Raw genomic sequence first — 17,355 nt, 5'->3', positions numbered from 1 at the left:
CTTTCCCCACATCCACAGAGCCAGTTATCTCATTGTAGAAGGCAATCAGGTTGGTCAGGCATGACTTGCCCTTGGGGAATCCATGTTGACTGTTCCTGATCACATGACTCTCCTCCAAGTGCTTCAAAATGGTTTCCTTGAGGACCTTCTCCATGATTTTTCCAGGGACTGAGGTGAGGCTGACCGGTCTATAGTTCCCTGGGTTCTCATTCTTCCCTTTTTTAAAGATGGGCATTATATTTGTCTTTTTCCAGTTGTCCGGGACCTCCCTGATTGCCATGAGTTTTCAAAGATAATGGCGAATGGCTCTGCAATAACATCAGCCAATTCTCTCCGCACCCTCAGATGCATTAGATCTGGATCCATGGACTTGTGCATGTCCAACTTTTCTAAATAGTCCTTAATCTGTTTTTTTCACCACTGAAGGCTGCTCACCTCCTCCCCATACTTTGTTGCCCAGGACAGCAGTGTGGGAGCTGACCTTGTCTGTGAAGACTGAGGCAAAAAAAGCATTGAGTACTTCAGTTTTTTCCACATCATCTGTGACTAGGTTGCCTCCCCCATTCATTAAGGGTCCCACCCTTTCCCTGACCTTTTTCTTGTTGCTAACATACCTGTAGAAACACTTCTTGTTACCCTTCACATCCCTTGCTAGCTGCAACTCCAGTTGTTTTCACCTTCCTGATTACACCCCTTCATGCTTGAGCAATATTTTTATACTCCTCCCTAGTCATCTGTCCAAGTTTCCACTTCTTATAAGTCCTCCAGTCACAAAGTCCTTCAGTTAGCAGCAATTTGAAACTGCCCCCTGGAGAGGGGCACATATACAATTTCAGACTGAATTATGCAGGGAACAGCAGACAAATAAAGGATTTTTAGTTTCAAACAGGGTCAGGGCCTTTTTTTGCCTGAGGAGGTTGTGAAGGCTCGGACTATAACAGGGTTTAAAAGAGAACTAGATAAATTCATAGAGGTTAAGTCTATGAATGGCTATTAGCCAGGATAGGTAAGGAATGGTGTCCCTAGCTTCTGTTTGTCAGAGGGTGGAGATGGATGGCAGGAAAGAGATCACTAGATCATTACCTGTTAAGTTCACTCCCTCTGGGGCACCTGGCATTAGCCACTGTCAGCAGACAGGATACTGGGCTGGATGGACCTTTGGTCTGACCCAATATAGCCATTCTTATGTTCTTATGTTTGTGATCCAGCAAAAGGACAGGACTTGTGGTCCATGCAGGGCCCAAGTCCTTAGGGAAGGGTTAGACGGACTAGGCCTACTGAGGCCCTGTAAAACTATGGGCTTGTTCTCAGCTGAAGCTGTGATTAACCTGAAACTACAAAGAACCCCTTGGGTAGAGTTTTGAAGGACTGTTCCTGCCAGAGCCCATGTTAGGCTTGGGGTGATCTCTGGTAAGCATATTATCATGCATGTAGGTTTTTTTATTTTTTAATATGTTTTCTCTGTAGTTATTTTACCTTAAGAATAAAATAGGCTTGCATAGGAAAGGGTCTGTCAACAGATATTCCAGGGAGAAAGGTGAATTCTGAACAGCTCCAGAGAAGACTGCAGCTTGGGTGGGGAGAGGGGTCACAGATAAAAGATACAGTGTTACCAACCCCATTAAATTTCACCTTGCCTGTGTCCTAAAAATAATTAATTAAAAAAATGCTTTAATTGGTCAGATTAGAGCTAGAATCTTGAATTTTGATACAGCTGACCATGCAACTGCTCATGAGTTCTGACTTTTGCTCAACATATTGATCTCCCAGCCCTTAAAATACTCTTGTTTTATTTCTGATATCCAGCACACCTGCCCCCCCCACCCCGCATTAACCTTGGTAACAGGGCTCCTGAAATGCAGAGCTCACCACTCAGAATTAACAGCTAAACCAGGGAGAATTAACTGGATGACTGGAAAAAGGCTAATGTAGTGCCAATCTTTAAAAAAAGGAAGAAGGAGGATCCTAGGAACTACAGGCCAGTCAGCCTCACCTCAGTCCCTGGAAAAATCACGGAGCAGGTCCTCAAAGAATCAATCCTGAAGCACTTGCATGAGAGGAAAGTGATCAGGAACAGCCAGCATGGATTCACCAAGGGAAGGTCATGCCTGACTAATCTAATCGCCTTTTATGATGAGATTACTGGTTCTGTGGATGAAGGGAAAGCAGTGGATGTATTGTTTCTTGACTTTAGCAAAGCTTTTGACACGGTCTCCCACAGTATTCTTGTCAGCAAGTTAAGGAAGTATGGGCTGGATGAATGCACTATAAGGTGGGTAGAAAGCTGGCTAGATTGTCGGGCTCAACGGGTAGTGATCAATGGCTCCATGTCTAGTTGGCAGCTGGTATCAAGTGGAGTGCCCCAAGGGTCGGTCCTGGGGCCGGTTTTGTTCAATATCTTCATAAATGATCTGAAGGATGGTGTGGATTGCACTCTCAGCAAATTTGCGGATGATACTAAACTGGGAGGAGTGGTAGATACACTGGAGGGGAGGGATAGGATACAGAAGGACCTAGACAAATTGGAGGATTGGGCCAAAAGAAATCTGATGAGGTTCAATAAGGATAAGTGCAGGGTCCTGCACTTAGGACGGAAGAACCCAATGCACAGCTACAGACTAGGGACCGAATGGCTAGGCAGCAGTTCTGCGGAAAAGGACCTAGGGGTGACAGTGGACGAGAAGCTGGATATGAGTCAGCAGTGTGCCCTTGTTGCCAAGAAGGCCAATGGCATTTTGGGATGTAGAAGTAGGGGCATAGCGAGCAGATTGAGGGACGTGATCGTTCCCCTCTATTCGACATTGGTGAGGCCTCATCTGGAGTACTGTGTCCAGTTTTGGGCCCCACACTACAAGAAGGATGTGGATAAATTGGAGAGAGTCCAGCGAAGGGCAACAAAAATGATTAGGGGTCTGGAACACATGACTTATGAGGAGAAGCTGAGGGAGCTGGGATTGTTTAGCCTGCAGAAGAGAAGAATGAGGGGGGATTTGATAGCTGCTTTCAACTACCTGAAAGGGGGTTCCAAAGAAGATGGCTCTAGACTGTTCTCAATGGTAGCAGATGACAGAACGAGGAGTAATGGTCTCAAGTTGCAGTGGGGGAGGTTTAGATTGGATAATAGGAAAATCTTTTTCACTAAGAGGGTGGTGAAACACTGGAATGCGTTACCTAGGGAGGTGGTAGAATCTCCTTCCTTAGAGGTTTTTAAGGTCAGGCTTGACAAAGCCCTGGCTGGGATGATTTAACTGGGAATTGGTCCTGCTTCAAGCAGGGGGTTGGACTAGATGACCTTCTGGGGTCCCTTCCAACCCTGATATTCTATGATTCTATGATTCTATGGATCAGAATCACCTGTTTTGAGTGTATAATGATCCCCACACTGACTAATGCAGCCAGTTTGGGTGTGACAGAGCCTGGATAGTTTTGATATAATGAGACACTGAAATAATAACTCTAGGTATCTAAGGTCCCTTTAATGCGAAGATCTACTGCCTAGCTTCCTAATCCTCATGTTAGGGTAAGTGATATGCTCAGACCCACAGCAAATAGGTAAGTGTCAGAGGCAGTCTGAGAACTCAGGAGTCCCAGCTACCCAAAGCGGTGTGTCCCTGGAGCTTGGAAATTGTGTTAGGATGAGGTGGGAGCCAGTGCCCAGAAACCCGGAGAGTTTAGGACTTTGACTTCTACACGGGTGTTCAGGGTATTAGGTCCTAAGGCTCTGGACCCGCTTGTACCCAGACCTTCGCGTTCTGGCCTTGAGCCGGATGGTTCTGGTTAGGTGGCCCTGGTGGCCCCGAATCTGTAGCCGTGGATGCTATGACGATGGTTATGGCCAATCTGGCTGTGGCCTGGGTGGGCCCAGGTTGGGGGCTGGTTTGGCTCTGAATTAACCAGGCTGTGGGAGGCGCTAGGACCCGTCAGGTGTCTGGACCCGGCTGCTCTGACGTTGGTCGGAATCTAGCGGCTGCCGCCCGCTGCTGCTGCTGAGTAAGAGGCGTTAAATCGGCCCGGAAGCCGAGACGAAGCCAGCGGGTCGGGTCGGTCTCGGAACCGGGATTGAGACCAGCGCAGGCTCGTCCCAGGTAGGTGAATCCCAGGGAGCCGGGGCGCAGCCGCTCGGGATGCTGAGGCGCTGACTGCCCGCTCCGGCGCGCAGGCGGCGGCGGCGGCTTCCCCGAGCCCCCGCGCGGGTGGGAGCCTCCCCAGGAGGGATCCTGGCGCTGCAGCCGGCGCGGGGGGCGCAGAGGAAATCAGACGCTCCAGAACCGGGGAGAGATCCGGGCCGACGCGGGCCAGAGCCCAGTGTGTTGGGGTCTCCGGCTTAGCCTGGGCGAGGTCATGAGGCCGGTAGGGTCCGGGCTGGGAGCGCCCCGCGCATCCCCTTTCCCTCGGCGCTCCTGGACAGCTGCGCCCGGGAAGGGGCGCGGGGGCTGTGGAGCGGAGCCTGTTAATTGGCAGGACTCGACCAGTCTGTTCGAAAAAGCCTCCCTCCCTCCCGCGAGCTGAACCGGGGGCGGCTGGCATCTCTGCGCAGCAGGAGGGGCCGGGGGACGATCGCCAGCTGGAGGCGCATCCCCTCGCCACTCCTTTGTCCCGGTTCTCTGCTTCGGGTGCTGCGTCGAGCCGCTCCGCGGGGGCAGCCTGGCCCCCTGGGGAGCTCGGAGACACCGGGGGGGGCGCGTGTCCGCGTGCAGTGAGCGATGGGAACGGAATGTCCCCGCTGGCGTGGCGCAGGCACGAAATGTTCCGGTGCCCAACCTGCACGTCAGGTGGCCGATGGCCCCGCGCTGTGCGGCTCCCCCTTCTGGAGCTGGGATCCCCCTCCCGCTCCTCCCGACCCTGGCTCCAGCGGCTGGCGCGCTCTGCGCCCGTCTGGTTCGGCCGGCGCTTGGGAAGGAGCACGCATCGGTCTGCGTTGGATACAATTAATGTGCAAAATTAGCCTCGGAAGTGGTTTTGTTCCGTTTTTGGGTTGGACAAGGTAAGAAAGAGGCTTTTCTATCTAGTCTCTTGTCTTAGCTCTTTACATTATTCTTCAGAGTAGAACAATCCGGAGCATTTCTCCGTGGTTGTAACATAAGCACCGCACCATGAAGCTGGTAAAACTGTTCTGTCTTGGGAACGTTTATTCCCAGTGCTCTCATCTGAGGCTAGGACTATGTCCGAATCAGCCGATGTCCCTCACCAGCGAGTACTGAAGAGGTGCATATATAATGTGATACTTAAATGCCTTTGGCCACCGATTCCTTCCTGTTTTCTGTGTTTCATGTGATGCTTCTGATCGTTTTATACCTAGATCAGGGAGTTGAGGATTTATTCCATCCAACCATCTTCCCTGGCATTGGCTGCTGTGGGAAGGCAGGCTACTGGGCTAGATGGACCATTGGTCTGACCCAGTGTGGCCGTTCTTATGTTCTTATCTTTTATTTTAGCATGATTTAAATTCTGAAGTCATCTTCAGATCAATGAAAAATCTGCAAAATAAGTTTAATAGAAGATTAATCAGAGTAAAGCCCAATATGTAGGGCCCTACCAAATTCAAGGTCCATTTTGGTCAATTTCATGGTCATAGGATTTAAAAAATTGTAAATGTCTTGATTTCAGATATTTATATGTGAAATGTCAGGGTGCTGTAATTGTAGGGGTCCTGACCCCAAAAGGAGTTGTGGGGGTGGTGGTGGCAAGGCTATTGTAGGAGGTTGCAGTACTGCTACCCTTACTTCTGCACTGCTGCTGGCTCTGAAGGCAGAGCAACTGCCAGCAGCAGTGCAGAAGTAAAGATGGCCTGGCATGGCGTGGTATGTTATTGCCACCCTTGCTTCTGCACTGCTGCCTGCAGAGCTGGGCACTTGGCCAACAACTGCTGCTCTCCAGATGCCCAACACTGAAGGCAGTGCAGAAGTAAGGATGGCAATAACACGCTCCCCCACCCCCAAAATAACCTTTCACCCCCACCCTCCTGCAACTCCTTTTTGGGTCAGGACCCCCCAATGTTTCCTCCATGGAATCTGCATAATATTGGGTAAAAGCACTCAAAAGACCAGATGTCAGGGGGGACACACCAGATTTCAGTCAGTGATATGTTTTTCATGGCTGTGAATTTGGTAGAGCCCTACCAATCAATATGCTCCTTTATAAAGCTGAGAAATTATCTCAGCACAGCATGTGAACACCATTGGCTACTTGAGCCAACATCTTCTAAAGTGGCTATTGATATTGGTGTTTAATTTTTTGGTGACCAGCATGAGACAACTTCAACCTCTTCTGGTTGTCAAGAGCTAGGATGTATCTGTAGGTAGGTATGTACACACACACTCTCCTCCCCTCCTTATTCCCCCCCCCCATGAATGCCCTCCTTTTTGTACAGATTCAGGGCATTTGCTTTGATTTGAAACTTCTTTACTACACTGACTTTGCAAACAAATGGTTTGGCTGTTGCTCACACACTGAGTTATTATTTTGCCTTATTCTTTATTTTATTTGGCTTTTTAAAAAAGCAAAAGACAGAAATTTTAACAGCTCCATTTCCTCATTTGACAAGATTATTAGCACTGGTCCTGGAACACAGGCAGAAATGGACATTGAGTTTGACTGATGCATGAGTGCTTAATACAGAACTTTTAATTTATAGTCCTCTTAGAGTTACATAGTGAGTTATTTAAAGGTTTGCAATATCTGTGTCTGAGGGAGTGGTTGTTCAATTATTTTGGAATGGCAGATCAGCAGTTTGAAAGAGTTTGGAACAGAAGCCCATGTGTATGGGTTAGTACAATATATTTGTGTAGTAATTAAGTTGGCAGTAGTAATTTTAGGACAATGATTCACATCAGTTGTATGCATTCTTAAATTGTGAATGAAGTGTACATTTTTGAGGCATAAATTCACAGACTTTAAATTGTGACACTGTAAGCTAGAGTTCTACTTCTATGCTGAAAAGTGACTGTGTAAAATGACACCATCTTACTCAACAGACCTCTTCCTGTATATTCAGTCATATCTGCTTTTGATCCTACAAGCACTTATGCATGTGAACAGCTCTGTATACCTGGGTAGTCCCATGATCTTCAGAATGAGTAATCAAATGTGCATAAGTGTTTGCAGGATTTGAGCCTTTATTAGTATTTATTATTTGGCACTGATATTTTTTTATTTTTATTTTATTTTTTTTTGGTGCTTCATAAAACACAGGATAAAGGCAGTCCCTGCTATGAAGAAGTTTGACAATTTTGTATACTATTTATTACTCTTAGGAGCACTGCAGAGTCAGGATAGCTGTAAGACATGGACTTCTAGTCCTTCTCATGTACCATCAGCACAGTTATGTACTGCACTCTAGTTACAGGTCCAGTAATTTCTACCTTTGCAAACATACTGAAAGCAATGGCATTTCAGTGGGGCTATGCAGGTGTCTTTAATAAGTTAGCCTTCAGCTGATTATGTACAAAGACAAAAAGGGCATGGATTGACTATCAGTTCCCAAGGTGAGTTTGTGATGCTGAGAAGTAAGGCATTTAGATACAATGGTGGTGGGTGTGATGTAAAAACACAGGCATTAGGGGGAAAATCTGCTTATTTGTACATTAAGCACATTTGACAAATTAGTGAATGTCAGTAAGCTAAGAGATCCATGACATCTTGTTTACAGAATTACACTTTAAGGGTTCATGGAGTGATAGTTGGATTTATGGGTGTTCTTGAACTATAAATGTTTGTTAAAGAAAATAATTGACACATGCTTTTCTAGCTCTGTTGATATAAAGAAATCTACATCAACACTTGAGTGTATTGAGCCAGATTTATATTTGGGTCTCCAGTTAGTTTTGTTTCTGGAGGAGCGTAGGCTGCACATATTTGGTGGTAACATGCTCCATGTCTAGAAAGGAGTACTTCCTGTAATTCCCATTAGTATCCCAGATGATGTAATGATCAGCACTGCCTATCTTCAAAAGGAGCAGCATCCATAGGTTGGGTTTCAATACAGTTTAGTAATGTATTGTTCAGATGAGTATCTCAGTATATATTACTGTAGTTATCAGTGGAAGTGTCCCAATAAGATGGTGTGAAGGTAAATAGAGACAGGAAATGGGCTGATGTGGGACATGATGAACAGCTAGACAGCATAGAATTTGTGCCTGGGGTTTTATCAGATTGGGGGATGTTAAGAGACAGAAGGGGAATGATAGAAACTGGAAAACTGTTTCAAAGAACAGAAGTGAAGAATTCACCTCTCATGGCGGAAAGGAAGCCAGAATTGGCACAAAAAAGGCTCAAGTGGACATGGGGGAGCGACAAAGTTTTAGAGGTAGTTAGAAGGGGTTTGTGGATGGGACATCAGTGGTGGCCTTTGAGGATGATGATTTGTGTGAGTGAGAAGACCACTTTACAGACTGAACAGATTAGAGTTTGGATCTGGATAATTCTGGGAAACTATTGAAGAGTAAGTCATGAATTTTTAATTTCACATCTCGATTATTATAAAACTAATTCAGCAAAGTGTCTGAATAGAGGTAGATTCATGCTGTGTTGCAGGGCTGACTCCATAGACTTGAAAAGTGTCAGTAGGAGGAGGGTTGCTTTAAAGAGGGACGTCTAATGAAAATTAATTGATCTCTATAGAATCATAGAATATCAGGGTTGGAAGGGACCTCAGGAGGTCATCTAGTCCAACCTCCTGGTCAAAGCAGGACCAATCCCCAACTAAATCATCCCAGCCAGGGCTTTGTCAAGCCTGACCTTAAAAACTTCTAAGGAAGGAGATTCCACCACCTCCCTAGGTAGCCTATTCCAGTGCTTCACCACCCTCCTAGTGAAAATATTTTTCCTAATATCCAACCTAAACCTCCCCCACTGCAACTTGAGACCATTACTCCTTGTTCTGTCATCTGCTACCACTGAGAACAGTCTAGATCCATCCTCTTTGGAACCCCCTTTCAGGTAGTTGAAAGCAGCTATCAAATCCCCCCTCATTCTTCTCTTCCACAGACTAAACAATCCCAGTTCCCTCAGCCTCTCCTCATAAGTTATGTGTTCTAGTCCCCTAATCATTTTTGTTGCCCTCTGCTGGATATTTTCCAATTTTTCCACATCCTTCTTGTAGTGTGGGGCCCAAAACTGGACACAGTACTCCAGATGAGGCCTCGCCAATGCCGAATAGAGGGGAATGATCACATCCCTCGATCTGCTGGCAATGCCCCTACTTATACATCGCAAAATGCCATTGGCCTTCTTGGCAACAAGGGCACACTGTTGACTCATATCCCGCTTCTCATCCACTGTAACTCCTAGGTCCTTTTCTGCAGAACTGCTGCCTAGCCATTTGGTCCCTAGTTTGTAGCAGTGCATGGGATTCTTCCGTCCTAAGTGCAGGACTCTGCACTTGTCCTTGTTGAACCTCATCATTTCTTTTGGCCCAATCCTCCAATTTGTCTAGGGCCCTCTGTATCCTATCCCTACCCTCCAGCGTATCTACCTCTCCTCCCAGTTAGTGTCATCTGCAAACTTGCTGAGGGTGCAATCCACACCATCCTCCAGATCATTAATAGGGGTCATAATTTCCCATGTGATTTTGGAGAAGTCAGTATCTCTGTTTCCATTCCCCATCTGTAAACTGGGGATAATACATTTTTCTGTTGTCCATTTAGGTTAAGATCTTCAGGATAGGTACCATCTCTTCTATCAACCTAGGGATTATATGCCTCCCATCACCATACTATTAAGCAACTTCCAATCTTTAATATACTAAACTTGGGTCTCCTAACTGTCAGGTTTGGCCCATCTTTCCTTTGCATTTGTATAGCACCAAGAAACACAATGGGGTCCTGAGCTCAACTGGTACTACTCTCAGTGCTACTCTAATGCTACTCATAAAAGATCCGCTTTCCTTTTGGTACCCACTGGGAACTGAGGCTTAGGCTCCTAAATCACTTAAGCCCTGGAACGCTGAGTGGCCCAATACCTAAATACCTTTAAAAATCTGTGCCTTAATCCCTGCACCATGGGATACTGCTACGCAGGCAATAAAAGATGTCAGGTTGACTTGCAAATCGTAAAACTGCTCTGTTTTAAAAATCTTTTATTTTACAAAGCTTCTCCTTTTGGATACAGTAAGCCAACACTTCTTACACACCGACAGCATCCTGCATATTATTGTGAATAATCAGCTAATGTTCCATTGTATTTATTCCTGCACTGGTTTCTAAGGGAACAGGGCAGACATAATTTGGAGAGTGGAAGAATATAAAACCTTCCCATTCTCCCTTTTGGTTATTTTTATATATGATTAAACATGGATAATATTACTAAAGCAACAAGGAGTCTGGCATGCAATTCTTTAACAGGTGAAATTTAGTGTAAACATAACACATACGCATATAGGAATTGGTGGGCTGGATCAGACCAGCTTTCCTTGGAGATGGACATAAGCCTAGTTAGTCTGATGGTTGGTTTCTCTCCCCCCCCCCCCCTAAAAAATCTCTGACTACAGCTGGAAAGAAAAGGAGTTGAGTACTTGTGGCACCTTAGAGACTAACCAATTTATTTGAGCATAAGCTTTCATGAGCTACAGCTCACTTCATCGGATGTAGCTACTTCAGAGAAAGGTGCTTGAACCCCTGTAATGGACAATTTTTGAGTAACCTGCTGGTAGAGGATGTTTCATCCTCAGTCTATCAGTTAGTTTAGTTCTTGTCTGTACTAGATTTTTTTTCCCTTAAAATGTCACTGCCATGGCTACCACCAGTGCTGCTCCTCTGGTGCTAGCAACAGTGGAAGAACTAGACAAGGGAACCAGTGGCCATTGAGATCTTAACACTGTGTTGTGACTATTGTTGAAAAGACGTTTTGGGTGAGACTAGTAAATCTCCTTTCTAACACACACTGTCCCTGATGGAAGGTATTTAATCTAGTAGACCGCTTTCTGTCTTTATCTGCTTTCTCTAAGTTTACAGAGATGAGGCTCGCCGCTCCTAGTTTTTAGACTTCTAACATCAATTCATATTTAATATGGAGAATTAGCAATGGCTTAATATCAGTCTGTCTCACAGATCTGTGTGTGAATCCATCATTAGAGCAATTTTTTAAAAAAATTGCTGTTTTATTTTGATCTCTAGTGCTATATACTTTGACACTTTTTGGGGGTGGGGGGGAAGAGTACATTGACTTTGCTGTTTCCCTATGGAACCTAAGGGCCTGATTTTTAGAAGTTCTGGGTATTTGCAGCTCTCTTGATTTCAGTTCAAGTTGTGGGTCTTCAGCAGCTATGAAAATCTATAATAGAAAACTAGCCTATTTTCAAAGACTGCTCCTTTTTGTAAGTGCACACACATGGTTAGCCAGCCTATGTAGACCAGGCCAAATAGTCTCTAAGTTGCCACAAGCCCTCCTTTTCTTTTTGCGAATACAGACTAACATGGCTGCTACTCTGAAACCTAAAAACTTGTGGCACCTATTTGTTAGTCTCTAAGGTGCCACAAGTCCTCCTTTTCTGAATAAGATAGTGAACCTGGTTTGGCCTGCTCTGCAAAGGCTAGATCACCACACAAGAGGAGGATTGGTTGAGGGGCCCTGTCTGTTAGAAAATGAGCAGAATTTCTGGAGCTGTCAGTTGTAAATGTGATTGTTTGCACAGGTGCTGGTACTAGGGGTGCACCTGCACCCCTTGGCTTGAAGTGGTTTCCAGTGTGGTTCAATGACCCTCAGCATCCCTGCTATACAAATTGTTCCAGCACCCCTAATTCTTTGCTGTTCTCTTTATACAAGTTGTATAATGTTAATGAGATCTGGAGGTATCCCATCAATCCATATGATGAGTCCCTATTACTTTGATAGAGCTACTGTAAATCTAATTTCTTCCGTGGCTGAAAAATCTACTTCCTGGAATGCTCCATTTCAGCCCATTGGTAGAGCAGCGACTTTCTATGCTAAGCATGCAGTACAGCATGGATTGTAAACAATCAAGATCATATCTAGAATAAAGCAAATGTAATAGCTACTGATTGCTGTTTGTATGTGGATTCCTTTCACAGTTGCTTTGTTTATACACAAAGAATTACATATCTTAATTAACCCATAGGTACTAATTTGCCTTTAGTGTTGCATATATGAATATTAGAAAGTTGGTTCCTTGTGCTGACGGTGACTGGAAAGAGAGGCTGGTATTCTTTTTAACAGGCAGATTCAGGGTGTGTTGAGGTAACACGGGGGTGAATAATGGAGGCAGAGAGAGCTATTATCTGGTAACTACATTAGCTTTGGGCGGTGTGGTGAGAGCGTGAATCCCCCGGTCATTCTAGGAGTCTGGTTTGTATGGCAAGGGCGTATCTGGTAATTACGGTAGCTCCCGTCTGCCTGAGTCACGTCCTTCACGTCTCAGTGCAGCCGGGCGCTCGAGTGTCAGCTGCGCCTCTGCTGAGCGCATGAGCGACTGTCGCCTCCCGAGGGCTGCCCCGAGCCCGACGTGGAGCCTCCCCCAGCCGAGCCCCGCAGCAGCGCTCTACCCCCTGCGCCAAGCTGCTGGGGCGGCAGCGGATCCCAGGGGCCAGCGGGAGGCCGGGGCGCTGCGGCGTGAACTGGCGGCGGAGATGGTTTCGTGGGGCGCACGAGGGAAGGCAGCCGGGCCTCTCGCTTCCGCGAATGAAAACTGGGCCCTTTTCCACTCCGCGGTGGGAGAAACTGCACGTCGCTGCTTCCGCCCATTCTCAGCCACGTTACAGGCTCCGTGGCCTCCTGCTGCAGGCGCACGTGCTTTGGGTTTCCTCTTACTGTTTCCTCTTTTCCTGTTCTTCGTTTCTGTACCGTTCTTTCTCAGAACTCCTGTGCTTGTTTTCTGTTCCTTATTTTCTCCTTGTTGACGCCTCTCCCCATTCTTCATGAATCTCCCTTTCTTCCTGTAGCTCGCTGCCTAACACGGCTACCTCTCTAAAGGCTTCCTTTTGTCTCCTAAATAGTAGGATGGCTGTGTCCCCGAAAATGAGGACTTCTGCTTTCAGTGATCTGTCCCTACAGACTTCAGAAAAATCCATTGTTCTGCCCTGTTTTTTGTAACCCAGGCAGACTGGAAGGAGCCACTGGTGCTGGCTGGTTAGGCCAGAAAAATGAATAGCATATTTGCTGGGAACATGTGTATCTCAAGGGGCTGCCCATCAGGATTGCCCTATCTCTGCTCTTCCCACATGAAGCCAGACTTTTGCTTGAGCTAGCCATCTCCACCCAGCAAAGTTAGATCTACATACAGGCATCGTTCTGGGAACAGTGAGCCTTGCTCAGTCACATCTCCTCCATCCGCTGGAAGCTGCTGTCCCTGCATCAGCAGTGAACACTCGATTAGAGCAGGGCCAGGGCATCAGGGAGCCTCTGTTGAGAGAGCATGAGGGGGCGACAAAGGACTGACAGCAAATTTAAAAAAAAATAAAAATGAGTCTGACAGAGCGAGGGGAAGATCAGTTTAGGGTTGGAAGAGGAAAAAGGAGGGGAGCGATGAACAGAGGGAAGTATGGTGGGGGGAAAAAGTAGTAACAGGATCAAAAATACAAATAGAAAATCTAGGAGAGTGTGGAGATCAGAGACAAGATGGGAGCATAGGAGGTTTTTCTTTTCTAAAGATGTTGGGCATCCAGAGAAGAAAGGGGCTGATACTGGGAGAAAAAGGTAAAAGGAATTGAGTGATAAGGATTATTTTCTTCTACCTTGCTTTTTACTGTAAATTGTTCAGCTTCCTTCCGAATGGAGAGAAGGTGAGGTGGGGATAGCTCAGCTTATGAGAGAGTACTTGAGACTTCTCCTTCCACCTCTTCCCCTATTGCCAAAGCCATGTGTAACAGTGCTTGGAGGGCCAGGCAGCCTAGTGGTTTGTGCACCTGACTTCCAGCCACTTGTTTCCTTGGTCAAGGTGCCTCAGTTTTTCAGACAGTGGGGGTAGGGAGACCCAGGCCCTCTCATTCCACCAGGTCCCTGGGTGAGTTGACCCCTGAACGGGGCATTCTAAGCATGGAGTCTAAGTCCACTGCCCTGGACTACTTCCTACCAGAGTCCTTTCAGTTTGGGGTGTGACCCCATTGTCCAGTTTACTGTGGTGGCTTGCCTCCAATGGTGCCCTCTCATGGATGTTGGGTGACACCCTGACACTGTCCCAGGCTCCTTCAGACATGCCAACTATAAGTTTGGTGAAGCCAAACCCCACAATGTCTCTGGCAACTGGATGATCACACCCCAAAGACTCCTAGGTCTCCTTCGCAGCATCCCTTTGCTGGTAGACAGAATATGCTCCCTTGTGGCTGTCAAGCGAGTGGCCCTTCTGATCAGATGGGGCAGTAGCTAGTTCCTGCCTCTTCACCAGTCAGCTCTGAACTGGGCCATACTCTCTCCTTTTTTACCCCACCCCAGGCCTGACATTGGCTGCAGATATAATGGGACGGGGCTAGCTAGGCCCAAAGGCTGTCCTTAAGCTGTGCCTGCTGGTGGACTGTTTCTTCACTTCATCACACCCTGCTACACCCACCTCCCTGATCCAGTATGGCCGTTCTTGTGCATGGGTCAGACCAAAGGTCCATCTAGCTCAATATCCTATCTTCCGACAGTGGCCAATGCCAGGTGCTTCTGAGGGAATGAACAGGTAAATCATCAAGTGATCCATCCCCTATCACCCATTCCCATCCTGGCTAATAGCCACTGATGGACCTGTCCTCCATGATAATCGCACACAATCTGTTCCCTTCACTGCCCTCTCTTACCATGTCATAAGTGTCCTTTATTTTCCCTTTGAAGATCTGATCGTCCCTTCCTCTCCTCCTTAAATGTTCTGCCATAATCTGATGTTTGCCTTTGATAAAGGGGAGGTGAGGAGAAGTGCATATAGTGGTCCAGGATGGGTCTGTAGCTGCTTACAGGTGGCTCACATGTCAGATCACCACCTGCAGCGCTGCTTGATTGAATCTTCTCTGGCACTCCCTGGATCTGATTTTACATGCAGAAGACCTGAAGACAGGAGGCCTTCAGTGAGTAAGGGAAGGGCTGGGTGGTAACACGTGACAGGCCTGGTTGCGAGAAGTACCTTAGCTCAGTCAAGTTGCTGTCTGTTTCACTGGCTCAACAGCCAGGCAAGCAGGGAAATAAAACTATTTCCAGGACCTGGCCTGTATTTTATTATTTTATTTATTTATTTTTAGTACAGCCTTCTTGTGTCAATGTTGGCACACAGGGCAGTAACAAGTCTCTTCCATCTGTCTGTCATTAGCAGCTGCTTCATGGTCTTGAGAGCAGCTGTTCTGCCCCCCCTTATAAGGAGCTTTCTTAAGGGTTTTTCTTGGGCTATTTTGTTTCTCCACACTAGGTGGCTTCCATTTGACAGCTTCAGGTGGGAGTTTGTGTCTTGGCATCCAGAGTACATGCCACAATTTGTCCAATACTTCCTTCTAATTCTAATGAAAACAAGCTGCAGGTTGGTAACTTCTTGGGTCTCTTTGCTGGTAAAGTCTCTCAATCCAATACCTAGAGTCTTTCAAAGGCAATATTTTCAAAAGCCTCTCATTTTCTAACTTTTTAATAGATTTCCAACTCTCAGCCACATGTTAGCACTGAGATTATATTTAAATTAAAAATTCTCAGTTTTGTTTTGGTACTGTATATATTTGATTTCCATATGTTGTTGAGTGTAGTGAATGCTATGGATGCCTTTCTTAACTTTGATGTGACTTCTTTCTTGAGATCTGTTGGCTATTATGGTGCTACCCAGATAAATGAACTGTTCTACTTCTTTCAAGTTTTTGCCTTCCAGTATGATGTTACTGCTTGACATCTAGGTTTCAAGGATGTTTGTTTTGGCATAACTAATTTTGAGCCCTGCTTTGGCCTGCTTCTTTTTGCCAAGGTGACTGGCTTTGTAGCTTTTTGGGGGTGTTATTGAATGGAATGATATATTTGGCAAATGTTTAGTATGCCTAGACTTTGCTATCTACCTATGGTATGCCAGTGTTTGTGTTGCTAATACATTTCTTCATCAGCCAGTCTATGGCAATGCCAACCAACAGGAGAGATAGAATGCAGCTATGTTTCACACTGTGTCCAATTGAACCACACTGGTTGTTCACTTTTACAGCAGACTTTGTGTCACTATACATAGGTTTCAGAGTAACAGCCGTGTTAGTCTGTATTCGCAAAAAGAAAAGGAGTACTTGTGGCACCTTAGAGACTAACCAATTTATTTGAGCATGAGCTTTCGTGAGCTACAGCTCACTTCATCGGATGCATGTAGCTCACGAAAGCTCATGCTCAAATAAATTGGTTAGTCTCTAAGGTGCCACAAGTACTCCTTTTCTTTTTGCGTATACATAGGTTGATTATGTTGATGACTTTAGCTGGAACTTCATCAGACTGCAGAATATTCCACAATGCATGCCTATACAGATTCTCAAATGCCTTTGAAAATCAATTAAATTGATAAGGGGAGCCTGCCATTCTAGACATCCTTCTATGATGTCCTTAACATGAAAATCTGATCTTCCACAGCTTTGTATCCACTGCCTTTTTCATCCCGTGTAGTACCACACTACAGAAAACTTTCCCTACAACACAGACTCCTCTCCAGTTTCTACAGTCATTAGGATTACTGTTTTTGGGTATTCTGACAATTATCCCATGTTTTCACTGGCCACAAGGGGTCTCTTTTTTTTCCTAAACTTTCTTGAACAGCTTTGCCAATTTTGTTAGGGTGTTAGTGTCCAGTGCTTTTAGCATTGCTGCTGTGATTTTTATCATTTCCCAACACTTTGTTTCAGGTTTTTGACTCCTGCCTGGCATATATGTTGGACCAATGTTAATGTCAAGTTGATCAGGTTTGCCTGTTTAACTGAACTCTGATGGTGAGGTAGGGCTTGTCTGAGGACTTATTTGAAATGTTCCACGCATCCTGTTGTTCTGTTCTACTTCAGTTGTAAGCATTTTTCCATCTTTATTTTTTTTTATTGGCTCATTTCATGTTTTGAAATTTCCACACAGGGCTTTAGTCAATTGGTAAACAACTCTGTGGTTTCCTATCATAGCAGCCGTTTCACCTTCAGCTGCTAGGTCAGGAGTGGGCAAACTACAGCCTGCAGGCCACATCCGGCCCGTCAAACCATTTAATCCAGCCCTCAGTTCCAGCCGGGGAGCGGGGTCGGGGGTTTGCCCCACTCCAGCCGGGGAGCAGGGTTGGGGGCTTGCTCTGCTCCGCACGGCTCCCAGGAAGCAGCCAGCGTGAAACCGCCGCCCCCCCCCCCCCCCCCCGCTCCTATGTAGTACATGGAGGCACGGCCAGGTGGCTCTGTGCGCTGCCCCATCTGCAGGCGCTTCCATTGGCCATGGTTCCTGGTCAATGGGAGC

At 46.2% G+C, this 17,355-nt stretch overlaps 1 protein-coding gene across 2 annotated transcripts in view; it reads left to right on the top strand.

The window, feature by feature from the left end:
• The first annotated feature begins 3,931 nt into the window (after positions 1-3,931).
• Positions 3,932-17,355, top strand: part of SLC16A3 (solute carrier family 16 member 3) — a 44,663-nt gene continuing 31,239 nt past the window's right edge. Inside the window, exon 1 of one of the 2 annotated variants that reach the window (XM_048817230.2) lies at positions 3,932-4,085. The gene's annotated coding sequence lies outside the window, so the exon portion shown is untranslated. Of the gene's footprint in view, positions 4,086-4,698; positions 4,985-17,355 lie in introns of those variants that run through there. The other variant, XM_048817231.2, reaches the window with a different exon arrangement.

Source organism: Caretta caretta, chromosome 14, assembly GCF_965140235.1.
Source record: "Caretta caretta isolate rCarCar2 chromosome 14, rCarCar1.hap1, whole genome shotgun sequence".
NCBI classification, from domain to species: Eukaryota; Metazoa; Chordata; order Testudines; family Cheloniidae; genus Caretta; species Caretta caretta.
The sequence above is the reverse complement of the archived record's forward strand: the minus strand, read 5'-3'. Positions and strand labels throughout refer to the sequence as shown.